Genomic DNA, 12,166 nt, shown 5'->3' with positions numbered 1-12,166 from the left:
ATAGATAGTCATAAATAAAATCAGAACATAATCTTCATGTTTCTCTTTGGATGTTCAGAGTTAGAATAAGTACTTGGTTTCAAAATGAGTTTTAGTTAATGGTCTTGCACACTTGAACAAACATTAGTATACCCTATTATTATTTAAATACTTTTTTATCATCAAAACCCAAGGGAATTAGAACAAAACAATTTCGTTCCAACAATCTCCCCCTTTCTTATGATGACAAATAAAAGTATTTAAGAATAATGGTTGATGATTTAATTAACTAGTTCACTGCAAGATCCGAGGTTTGTAAGCCCCCCCTGAGTCTAATAGTCCATATGATTAGGTTTGTAAGTTCCCCATATGTTCTATCTAGGTTAATTAAATATAAAAATTTAAAGCACATATATAATTCTTCAGAATTTAAGCAAGATAATAATTATCATATTTCAAGTGCTTAAATATTTTCTATATCTACTCCCTCTTTTGTCATCAACAAATAATAAGGAATTAGAAAAGATACTAAAGAAAAATATTTTCATATAAGTGAAAATCAAAAGAACCATGTTTGGGATGTAATTAGAATTAGGATAAAAATGGTTTAAGAGCATGTTTAATTTGAGAATTGATTGGAACGGTTAGTAAACAACACCTGCAGTTCTAAAGATGGTTAAAGTAGGTTCTTTCTTCTAGGATTTTAGAGAAATGGAGCAATCAAGTCTGGAAAGACATGTTTGGAGATAATGAATTTACTACTCACCAATTTCCATTGGGGCATAATATTCAAAACTTATTTAACTTTAACCAATACTCTCTATAAAAGAAGAGTTTTGATACAAGCAGGATCATATCCAATCCAAACTTAACACTCTTATTCATAAACAATGAGTGGTTTTCCTAAAAATTTCAAAGACGACACACCAAGTGAAGTTAATAATGCAACTGCTAAGGACGCTCCATGAAAACTGAGGTGTCACACCAAAAAGGTTGAAGGTTCAAAAACAATGTATGATTCATCAACAAGAGCATTTATGGTGAGCAACTCATCGTGGCCAAGAAGAGTAAGAGACATCTTCAGGAAAATCCAAAATTCTCCCTCTGACTATGATTCAGATGCTAATGAATTTCCCTTTGACTATGTTGTGTTTATTTTCCAGAGGAATTTGGAAAAGATTTATGCAATTTGAAATGTTTTGATCCATAAGGAAGTCAATCTTTGTACCTTCCCCTCTTTTTAATAAAAATGGCTTTTTCTTTTCTTCTTTTCTCTTTCACTATTTATCACTTGTGTTCATATCTTTTCATCCACCAAGAAGAGTGTGTTTAAAGTTGTTTTTTAACCCTTTCTAACCAATATAAGTTGTGATCAAGAATAAATTTAATTAAGAATTTAAATGACACAACTCAAAAGAACATAATCAAAGGGAAAACAAAACTGAGTTAAATTTTATCCAGGAAATTTGATCCCAAAGATAACACAATTTTGTTTTGTTAAGATAGGAATATTTAGGGAAGATTCCAAATATATTTTCTTAATAAAAACATGATTGGTTAGATCTATTTATATAACTCAATGATCAAAGAAACAAAATATTATAACTGCCTTCTATCTATACAACTACTAAAAAGTAGAAAGTAATGAAAAGTATTTTTTTTAAAATGTTAAATTACTTTTCAATTTCGTCATTAAATTTTGGTACGAAGAGAATTGAAGAGGGTCACTAATTTTTTGGGAGAAACTGATACCGTGAAAATACATCATATATTTGCCTTGATTTACACTCAAAGATCATACCACTTTAGTTTATATTCCAATTATTTCGCAAGTATTCGAGTTATTTTTGCAGGTATTTCAATCTCCATGCATAAATGAGCAAAATGTAGAAAAGAAAGAAAAAGAAGAAGAAACATATGAGAAAGCATCAGAAAAGCAGAAAACAGAAGAACACAGAAATTGCTGATGTGACGACCGTCACAAGGCGCATGACGATCGGCACGCCCAGCCTGTGACGACCGTCACAGGCCCATGACGAGCGTCACATGGCCAGAATTCACGCCTTGAAGCAGTAAACAGAAGCGTGCAAAACGTGCCTATATTCTCGCAACATAACCACTTTCCCGTGGATTTCTCAATGAACTGAGTCATTCCTTATTTTCCTCGACTGCCATGACCTACCAAGAGATATAAAAAGGACAGAAGTTGGAAAAAAGGGGACGTCTACTCTCCCCCGACAATTTATATTTTCTACAACATTTTAGCTTTTTAGTGTTATTTTCCTTCAGCAGCATTTGTTTTACCTTTCCGAAAGTCAGTTACCATTCCGTTTAGCATTTCCGTTTTCCCCTTTCCTTTCCGTTTTTCAGTTAGCCAAAGTAGTAGTTTCCTAAACTGGGGAACTACTACACTTTATTTAATTTAGTAAGCAATTGTATCGAAGAAGCAGAATCCTACCGACCTGTGGAGGACTGCTCAAGTACTCCAAGATTCGACGTACTCTGTTAATCCAATTGCCAGTTTTTTTATTCAATTATTATTATTATTGCTCTGTTATTATAATTATGTTTGCTGCACTGTTAATCTGTTTATGCTCGTATGTGTTTACGCTATTTAACATGTCCGACTAAACTACCGGTATCGGTATGTAACAATTTAATCAGACGGGATTTAATAATAATCGGTGAAAACTCCTTTTCTCAAACAATCTTTTCGGCTGTGGTTTTTAATTTAAATTTAATTAACTTTGTCACAAAAGTGAGAAGCTATTTAATACGATTTTGCCACGAGAGTGGGAAATTAACTAAGGTGAGAACCAGCAATTGCGAGAGCGTGAGGCTTGAACTGGATAGTAAAAACTAGGCATTGATTTTAAAAACAGCGAGAGCACTTTAAAAGCAATTAGAACTTATATATTTTCAAAAAGTATTTTTAACTTCAAATGGGACAGCGAGAGCGTACATTCTGACTTAAAGCTATAGGTCATATCAACAATCACGAGAGTGTGAGATAAATCCTTTTAAGTAAGTATTTTCTACTGAAAGATATTTGGTATTTAAATTATACACCGGTGACTTATTGAATCACTGACGATTAATGTCTTGCATACTGATTCCTCCTATTAATACTTTCTTAAAACTTAACTTCCCTTAGATTTAATTTTCTGCAACCAAACTTCTAAAAATCATTCCCTTAGCTAAACATAGTAACGTCGGTAGCATTAGTTTGACCATCGGTCCCTGTGGGTTCGATATCTTTTAAAACTAAAACGACTAGACTGCGCACTTGCAGTCAAGTACCCGATTGACTATATTCTATATACAGTCACGACCCGTATCAAGTTTTTGGCGCCGTTGCCGGGGATCTGATTTAGTCAAATAGTGTGATTCTTTCATTGCACGGTATAGACTAAGGTAAAAATAAAAACTAATCTTCTTTCCCTTATTTCCCCTGATTGTATGCCAAGTACTCGCTCACAAGGCGATAACTTAGCACCACCAATCGCAGAATTAGAGCGTTTCTTATATATAAGACGCCGAATACTAGAGTACCAACAAAGGTACGATATTCCTGATATCTTCTTTCCTACTAAACAAGACGAAAAGCCAACCATGGATGAAGAAGGACCACATAATCGTCCTCTTAAATTCTACGCTACCCCGTCCCAACAAGAACCTCACAACAACATTATTGCCCCTGCTATCAATCGAAACGATTTCGAGCTAAAACCCTCATTATTATCAGCCGTCCAACAACATCAATTTGCTGGAAATCCTACGGACGACCCTAATGAACACCTGACCAAGTTTGTGCAGTACGCAGACACTGTAAAGGCGAATGGTGTATCTCAAGATGCGATAAGACTACGCCTCTTTCCTTTCTCACTAAGAGACAGAGCTTGGGCTTGGTTGCAATCCTTTCCATCCAACTCAGTTACAACATCGGAAGAACTTAAGAACGTTTTCTTATCCCGATATTTTCCGCCGAGCAAAACTGCTATGCTGAGAGCTCAAATCAACGGATTTCGACAAAAAGATGTAGAATCTCTCTACGACGCGTGGGAGAGATACAAAGACATGATGCGGATATGTCCACATAACGGTCTCGAAGACTGGGTGATCATTCACACATTTTACAATGGGATTATGTATAACACAAGACTAACAGTAGACGCTGCCGCAGGTGGTGCACTTATGGACAAGCCATACAACAAAGCCTATCAACTCATTGAAAATATGGCCCAAAACCATTGCCAATGGGGAGGTGAAATAACTCCAGTAGAAAAGTCCCAAACAAAGAGTGGAATGTACGAAATCAGTAGCCTTGACCATGTTAATGCCAAGGTAGATGCCCTTGTGCAAAAGTTAGATAACTTGACCATACCACCCGCATCCACCGTGGCTGCCGTGACTCCAAGCTGTGAGTTATGTGGAAACCCTGGACACACTGCACCAGAATGTCAGATATTACCAGGAGTCCCAACCCATTTGGATTCAGGGCCAGGCCCCTCCTCCGGGAGTGGTTCCCTTCAATCTTTCGATTTGAGAACATGATGTCCTCATCAGGAAAGTCAAACCTCATAGGTTGGTAATCATCAATCGGTTGCTCTGCAAGATAGTCTGACAAGACACTTCCCTTGATGGCTTTTTGTGAAGTGTATTGGATGTCATACTCTGTCAGTATCATTTGTCACCTAGTAACCTTTCCGGTAAGTGATGGCTTTTCAAAAATATACTTGACTGGATCCATTTTTGATATCAATAGAGTCGTGTGAGTCAACATATACTGTCTTAGTCGGCGAGCAGCCCATGCCAAAGCGCGGCAAGTTTTCTCGAGCAATGAGTATCTTTGTTCACAGTCGGTAAACTTTTGCTAAGGTAGTATATTGCATGCTCTTTTCGACCTGACTCGTCATGCTGACCGAGCACACAACCCATTGACCTTTCTAACACAGTCAAGTACATGATCAACGGTCTTTCCTCTCGGCCTGTAGACTGGCCCCGATCTTGATCTCTTTCTTGTCGTCTTCGGTACCAACGTTGATGGTCTCAACCACCTCCTGATAAGGTGTAATAGCTCGGTCCTCCTGTTTCAACAATCTGGCTAACCCTTCAGGCAATTCACAATCTTCCTCAGCCCCTTCTTCGGCTTGATAGATAGGATTGTCGAAGTCATACTTTGGCCATAGCAGTGTCGTTAGCAGTGAGATTCGGGTGGTCGGCTCTGCATGATGGAGGATCATGCTTTACCTTAGAATGAGAGATTTTTTTTTTGAAAGAAAGGAAAAACGAAAAAAGAAACATTGCCATTTTTTGTAAAAAGTAAAAAAAACTGAAAGAAAGAGAACACAAAATTGTTTGCAAAAGCCGTCCTTTATTGATGATAAAAATAATTGCGAAACGTAACTAAATGGATGGCCCTACAGATGAGTCATTACACCTTGGGCAAAGTGTAAGACTTTATTATGCATGTAATAAAAGGAAAACAATAAAAATCACTCTTTCAGTAGAGTAACCCAGACGGTTTTTTCAGACGACCAATTGCCGAGCTTTTCTCCCGAGACACACGGGCGAATCCAGCTATCTAAGTCACAGTCGCTGTCAGCCTTGTCTTTATCTGCAGCATTGACGATGTGGGGAGAAACCAAACCCCCGCTGGAGAGAGTACCGATTTCATTCTTCTGAGATCCCGGAGCATACCCCAATCCAAACTTGTCTTCTTTGATGACTGGCTCCACAAATTTGCCCCAGCCTTGGGCATTAACAGCTTCAACCACTTCGACAGCATTAATCCCCTGCCCGCCGTGAGCCGGCATCGGGTTCTGGATAATATTAGGCACCGGAGCAAAATTGATAGCCTGGGCATCTCTCAAATCTTGTACCTTTAACTGGAGAGCCTTGCAATTATCTGTAGTATGGCCAGGTGCGTTGGAGTGAAAAGCACATCTGGCGTTGACATCATAACCTCTAGGCAAATTATTGGGATCGATTGGTGGGGCCAGAGTTCTCAATGTAACCAGATTCATGTCAATCAGCTTGGGAAGTAATACTGAATAAGGCATTGGGATTGGCTCGATGACCCGGTCCGTCTGCCTTGGACGTTGTTGATAGTGTCTCTGCTGACCCGGATTACCTCCTTGTTGTTGATTGTTGTACTTGGGTTGTTGTTGCGGATGACATTGCGGTTGAGGAACAGGTGTTGGAATAGTGACTGCGGCCACTTGATCTTGATAATAATTAGGGCGTCCTCTACCCCTGCCTTTGCCGGCATACACAGCGCTTGTCTCGCCTTCTTTTCTTCGCTGACCGTTACCAGCAAACGGTTTCTTGGAAGCACTATTGTCTTGAATTCGGCCCATCTTCAACAGACTCTCGATTCTTTCTCCAGCAATTACTATCTCTGCAAAGCTGGTTGACGGACAAGCATCCAATCTCTCAATATAATTGCCTTGAAGAGTGTTCATGAACATGTCCGCCATCTCCCTTTCAGACATAGGGGGTTGAACGGACGCAGCAATCTGTCTCCAACGCTGAGCATATTCTCTAAAGGTCTCCTTGGCAGTCTGAGACATACCTTGCAACAAGGTCCGATTTGGAGCCATGTCCAAGTTGTATTGATATTGCTTGACAAAAGCCTCTGCCAAGTCTTTCCAGCTCTTGATGGTAGCACGAGACAAATGAGAATACCATTCACGAGAAGCTCCAGTTAGACTGTCTTCAAAATAGTACATCCACAACTTTTCATCTTCCGTGTGAGCTCCCAACCTTCCCAGATAAGATTGGAGATGAGTGCGTGGGCAAGAAGCCCCGTTGTATTTCTCAAAAGTAGGGGGTTTGAACTTGTGAGGAATCCTTACTCCCTGAACCAGACCAAGATTTGTGACATCAAAACCTACGGAATTTTGAGACTCCAAATATTTGAGCTTCTCAGCAAGCTCATCCATACGGCGAGTGGTCTCGAGGGCTTCGTCGTGCAAAGAAAATTGATCATACTGACAATCTTCAGTAACGGGGTGCCCGTTAATCCGAATTCCTTGATTCACATTGTACCTTCCGCCAATACCATTTCCAACATTTCCCATGTTGCCAACATTACCCGAGTTTCCATCAGCATTTGCGTTACCCGCGTTACCAGTGTTCACAGGGTTATCAGCGTTCCCAGGGTTACCAGGGTTCCCAGGGTTACCAGGGTTTCCCTCAGCATTTGGTATCTCCAAATCTGGATTGGGCCTCGGCTGCTCAACCAATTCCCTCAGCTTTTCTTGGCCTTCTGCCATACCAGTCATCAATGTCATGAACTGATCCATCTTTTCACGCATGGTTTTCCTTTGTCGGGTATCTGTGGACTCGCTTGGGACCAATAACTGCCTGATACAGGGAACAAACATTAGACACTGCGGTGACACCTGCAAAACAGACAAGGGCTAATATGCATGGTATGCGATGCACTGCTTGTTCAGTTTTAAGGCACCCCTGTTTTGAAAGGGAATACCCTGCAAATGAATAAGCATGAGATGTTGGATGCAAATATGCAGATGATGTTATGCAATGCAAAGGCATGTCAATCAGAATTGATGTATCTGCTTGAACATCTGTCGGGTTGCACTGCCTGGAGAGAAATTAAGAGCACACCAAACAAAGGTCATGGGATGGATCATGTTATCCTTAATATCAACCACCCATTTTGGTGGATTATGGTTTACACCTTATCAACACCCGAGTTTCATTGATATTAAGGATACCTGATCGGATTAACCATGAATCAAGGGTTTGTTGCAAGTCACGAGCATGGAGTTTAGGTTAAGAACCACCCAAAAGGAGTGTACTAAGGTTTAAACCTGCCAAACATGTTCTACAAAAGGTTCCCATAGTCATAATCCCATCTTTCGGATATTATCAGAGGAACGACTACTCGTATTCCAACAATATTCTCAAGAGAGACTCTTATGAGTGTAGTATCGCGTAACAATCGTATCAAATCTTACATTTGAACGACTTTCGCACTACGTTCTACGAATAGGCCAAGATGGGTTTGGTAAACTAAGGTCCTCGGCTTCTTAGGTCTATATTGGAACAAGTAATGTCTAACCACAACTTACTTATGTGACATTATTGATCTCAACATGACCTCCACCAAGTGAATGGGCTTGCAAGTCAACTCGCTAAGGAATACTCCACACAAGTTGACAGGACTATGCCATTCTCCTATCCTAAGTGCACTCGAGTTCGGGTATAGAACTCATCTCACAAAGATCACCAAGCAGCCAGCCAACAGAAACAGCAATGATATATACACAATGCAATAAGGTAAAGCAGGTAAATAAATAACTGTACAAAAGCATGAACACCCAATAAACAAACAAACTACAAAAGCTAGGAGGGACTCGCTTAGGGCAGATGGACCAGCAAGAGGTCAACTTCTTTCAGTCCCCAGTGGAGTCGCCAGCTGTCGCAACCTGAAAAATACAGTGCGCGAAAAAACAACCGGCGAAAGAAAATGACAGAAGAGTCGCCACCGTGCGTTATTTATCCCAAGGGAGGGAAAGGAAACGCTCGAAGTAAACCTGAAAAAGGAAAGGACAAGACGGGGTCTCGCAACCAAATCTTGGGTTCGGGAGTCGGTTATGCAAAGGGAAGGTATTAGCACCCCTACGCATCCGTAGTACTCTACAGGATCCACTTTTGTAGTTTTCGTCTAAAGGGTGTGGGTTTATCTTGTGCTGTTTGCCAAAAAAAAGGGTTAAATGAAAATGACTCGCGCGGATGTCGCATCCACTGCATACGTATCTCATCTGAATATGAGAATCAAAGTCTTCGTAGCTCGGCTGACCTATGGGTTGGGGGATGTGTGCTCGCTAAGACATCGCGTCTTATGCCTACGTATCTCATCTGGCCTGAGAATCAGAGCAAAACGTAGTTCGGCTAACTACGGGGTTATGGATTGGGTTTTGGGCGAACGACGTCACTACGCAATCTACCGGATGCTCGACCTTTGGAGACTTACTCGCCTGTAGTAGAAGGAGTTAGCGTGTTGCTTTGGGTTTTAGGGTTTGGGATGCTCGAGGGCAAAAAGGCAGTCCTTGATGAAGGAACCGCGCTACCTGCAGGGATATGAATACAAAACACAAAACATGTATCTCAAAGTAAAATGCCACCAAAGGGCTCAAACGTTGCCTCCTATCGAGGTCTTCCAGCTAGGAAAGCAGTAAAATGCGGGAAAAATGTAAAAGTACCACGCGGATAAAGATCCGAAGTAACAGCAATTAGAGGAATGGGAAACCCTGAGATCCTTCCAAGCTAATGCCATCAAAGAAAAGTGAGTCAGTACAGGTAATCGGAATGAACCTCCAGGGGTTATCCCACAAATAAAGTGGGAAACCACGCAAGTTATCCCTGCAAAAGTCATGTGAGCCCTCACAAAAACTCAACAAAAGGGTTAGTGAAACACCATAAGCATTTTTTTCATGATCAACAGTATGGTTTCAGAAAAACTCAAACCATGTGGCATACACTCAAAAATTAAACGGTTAAACATTCAAGGCATTGTTTATACATTCATATACATATTAAACCCATGGGCAAAGGTAATGGGAATAATGGCAAACCTGATTGGAGAGCTTGATTGAAATTGAGTTGCACCCGGGAGGTTTACAAAACAATCTTCAGGGTTTATGTGAGGCAGAGGCGATTCTGTGTAGCTGAGTTCCCTTCGGGGTTTGGAGGCTGCTCTGAACTCCGTTAGGTCTTCTCTCACTATCTTTTTCCTCAGGGTTTTGTTCCAAGGAAACCTCAGAGTATTTTGCTTCTCTTCCTTCTTCTCCTCTTCTGTGTGGCCTTTTGTTTCAATGAAACTCTAGTATTTATAGGCTAATATTGGTAGCTTAGTGGGCTTTTGAGAAAGGTCCAAGTCCAAAAATTTTTATTATATTTTATTTATTTAATTATTTATTTAATTAATTAATTAATTAAAATTTTTTATTATTATTTTTTTTTGTAAATTTTTTTTTTCATTTATTATTTTTTTTTAATTCTGATTGACATGATGAAATGCAATATGAAATGCTAAATGAATGCATGAATGAGGAGGGCAAATTTTGGGGTGTTACAATGCCCTTAACCATCTGTAAAAGGCTCAATATGGGAGAATTAAGACCAACCAAGATGTCTGTTCAATTAGCTGACCGCTCAATCAAATATCCTGTCGGTATACTAGAGAATGTCCCCGTACGTGTAGGACAATTTTACATTCCTACAGACTTCATAATCATGGACATCAAAGAAGATGCCAGTACATCTATTATATTAGGATGGCCATTTTTAGCTACCGCCGGAGCTATAATAGACGTAAAGAGAGGTAAGCTGACATTCGAAGTTGGAGAGGAAAAGGTTGAATTCATCTTAACACAATTCTTACAAGCGCCAACTATAGACGATACCTATTATCTACTTGATGTCATAGATGAGTGCGTAAGAGAGATGGAGATGCAAGAAACCACATACTCTGATATAATGAAAATCCAAATCCCTCCAATCTTTGAAGACGATAATTGGCCTGAACCATACCAAAACGAAAGTCTAAGCGAATGCTTAGCACTTACACCCAACCACATGCCATGCCCAAAGAAACCTGACTTGGAATTAAAAGCACTACCAAAGAACCTAAGATACGAATTCCTAGACACTGACTCAAAAGACCAGTAATAGTCAACGCTGACTTGGGACAGATGGAAACTGAAAAGTTACTAGATGTCTTAAGAAAATATCCAATTGCGTTAGGATATAACATCCCCGACCTAAAAGGAATAAGTCCTTCTATCTGTATACACCGCATTATGCTGGAGGAAGATTGTAAAACCTCTAGAGAACACCAGAGAAGGATCAACCCAATCTTAAGTACGGTAGTCAAGGATGAAGTAAAGAAGCTACTAGATGCTGGAATCATATACCCGATCTCCGATAGTCAATGGGTTAGCCCCGTTCATGTAGTACCCAAAAAAGGGGGTGTTATAGTTGTTACGAATGAGAAAGGCGAATCTATAGCACAAAGAGTTGTGACCGGAAGTAGAATGTGCATCGATTATAGAAAACTAAACAAAGCCACTCGGAAAGATCATTTTCCTCTACCTTTCATTGACCAAATGCTTGAATGATTGGCTAAGCATTCTCACTTCTGCTATCTAGACGGTTATTCAGGATTCTTTCAAAATCCATCCTGACGACCAAGAAAAGACAACCTTCACATGCCCTTATGGTACATTCGCTTACCGAAGAATGCCATTTGGATTATGCAACGCTCCCGCAACATTTCAAAGATGCATGATGGCAATCTTCGCTGATTTTATAGACGACATTATGGAAGTCTTTATGGACGACTTTTCTGTTTGTGGACAGAGTTTCGAAGGATGTCTATCAAACCTTGAAATGGTACTCGAAAGATGCGTAAAGGTGAATCTCGTTTTGAATTGGGAGAAATGCCATTTCATGGTCCAACAAGGAATCGTGTTAGGTCACGTAGTATCTGATAGAGGAATTGAAGTAGACAAAGCAAAGATTGAAATCATATAGAACCTTCAACCTCCGAAAACCGTACGAGAAATACGAAGCTTTTTAGGACACGCCGGTTTCTACCGACGTTTTATCAAAGATTTCTCGAAAATTACCAAGCCACTTACGGGTTTATTACTGAAAGACGCTGATTTTATCTTTGATGAAAAATGTTTAACAACATTCAACCAATTAAAAACATCTTTAATCACCGCACCCATAATGCAACCACCTGACTGGAGATTACCTTTCGAAATCATGTGTGATGCGAGTGATTACGCCGTACGCGCAATACTGGGACAAAGAAAGGATAAGAAACTTCATGCTATCTACTACGCAAGTAGAACACTAGATCCAACCCAAATGAACTACGCCACCACTGAAAAGGAACTTTTAGCTGTCGTGTTCGCCTTGGACAAATTCCGTTCCTACCTAGTAGGAGCGAAAATCATTATCTATACTGACCACGCCGCTATAAGATATCTGCTAAGTAAGAAGGATGCCAAACCATAGCTTTTAAGATGGATCCTGCTCTTACAAGAATTTGACTTAGAGATAAAAGATAAGAAAGGTACTGAAAACGTAGTAGCAGACACTTATCACGAATCGAAGGGAATAAACCTGAACGAATTCCAATCAATGA

The 12,166-nt window shown here is 40.0% G+C and overlaps 1 non-coding gene across 1 annotated transcript; it reads right to left on the bottom strand.

Moving 5' to 3' along the window:
* Positions 1-3,978: 3,978 nt before the first annotated feature.
* LOC127109398 (small nucleolar RNA R71) lies at positions 3,979-4,085 on the bottom strand. The gene has a single exon (XR_007796697.1). It is a non-coding gene; the product is annotated as a small nucleolar RNA R71 (small nucleolar RNA).
* Positions 4,086-12,166: the final 8,081 nt, after the last annotated feature.

Source organism: Lathyrus oleraceus, chromosome 7 (genome assembly GCF_024323335.1).
Source record: "Lathyrus oleraceus cultivar Zhongwan6 chromosome 7, CAAS_Psat_ZW6_1.0, whole genome shotgun sequence".
Classification (NCBI taxonomy): Eukaryota; Viridiplantae; Streptophyta; class Magnoliopsida; order Fabales; family Fabaceae; genus Lathyrus; species Lathyrus oleraceus.
The sequence above is the reverse complement of the archived record's forward strand: the minus strand, read 5'-3'. Positions and strand labels throughout refer to the sequence as shown.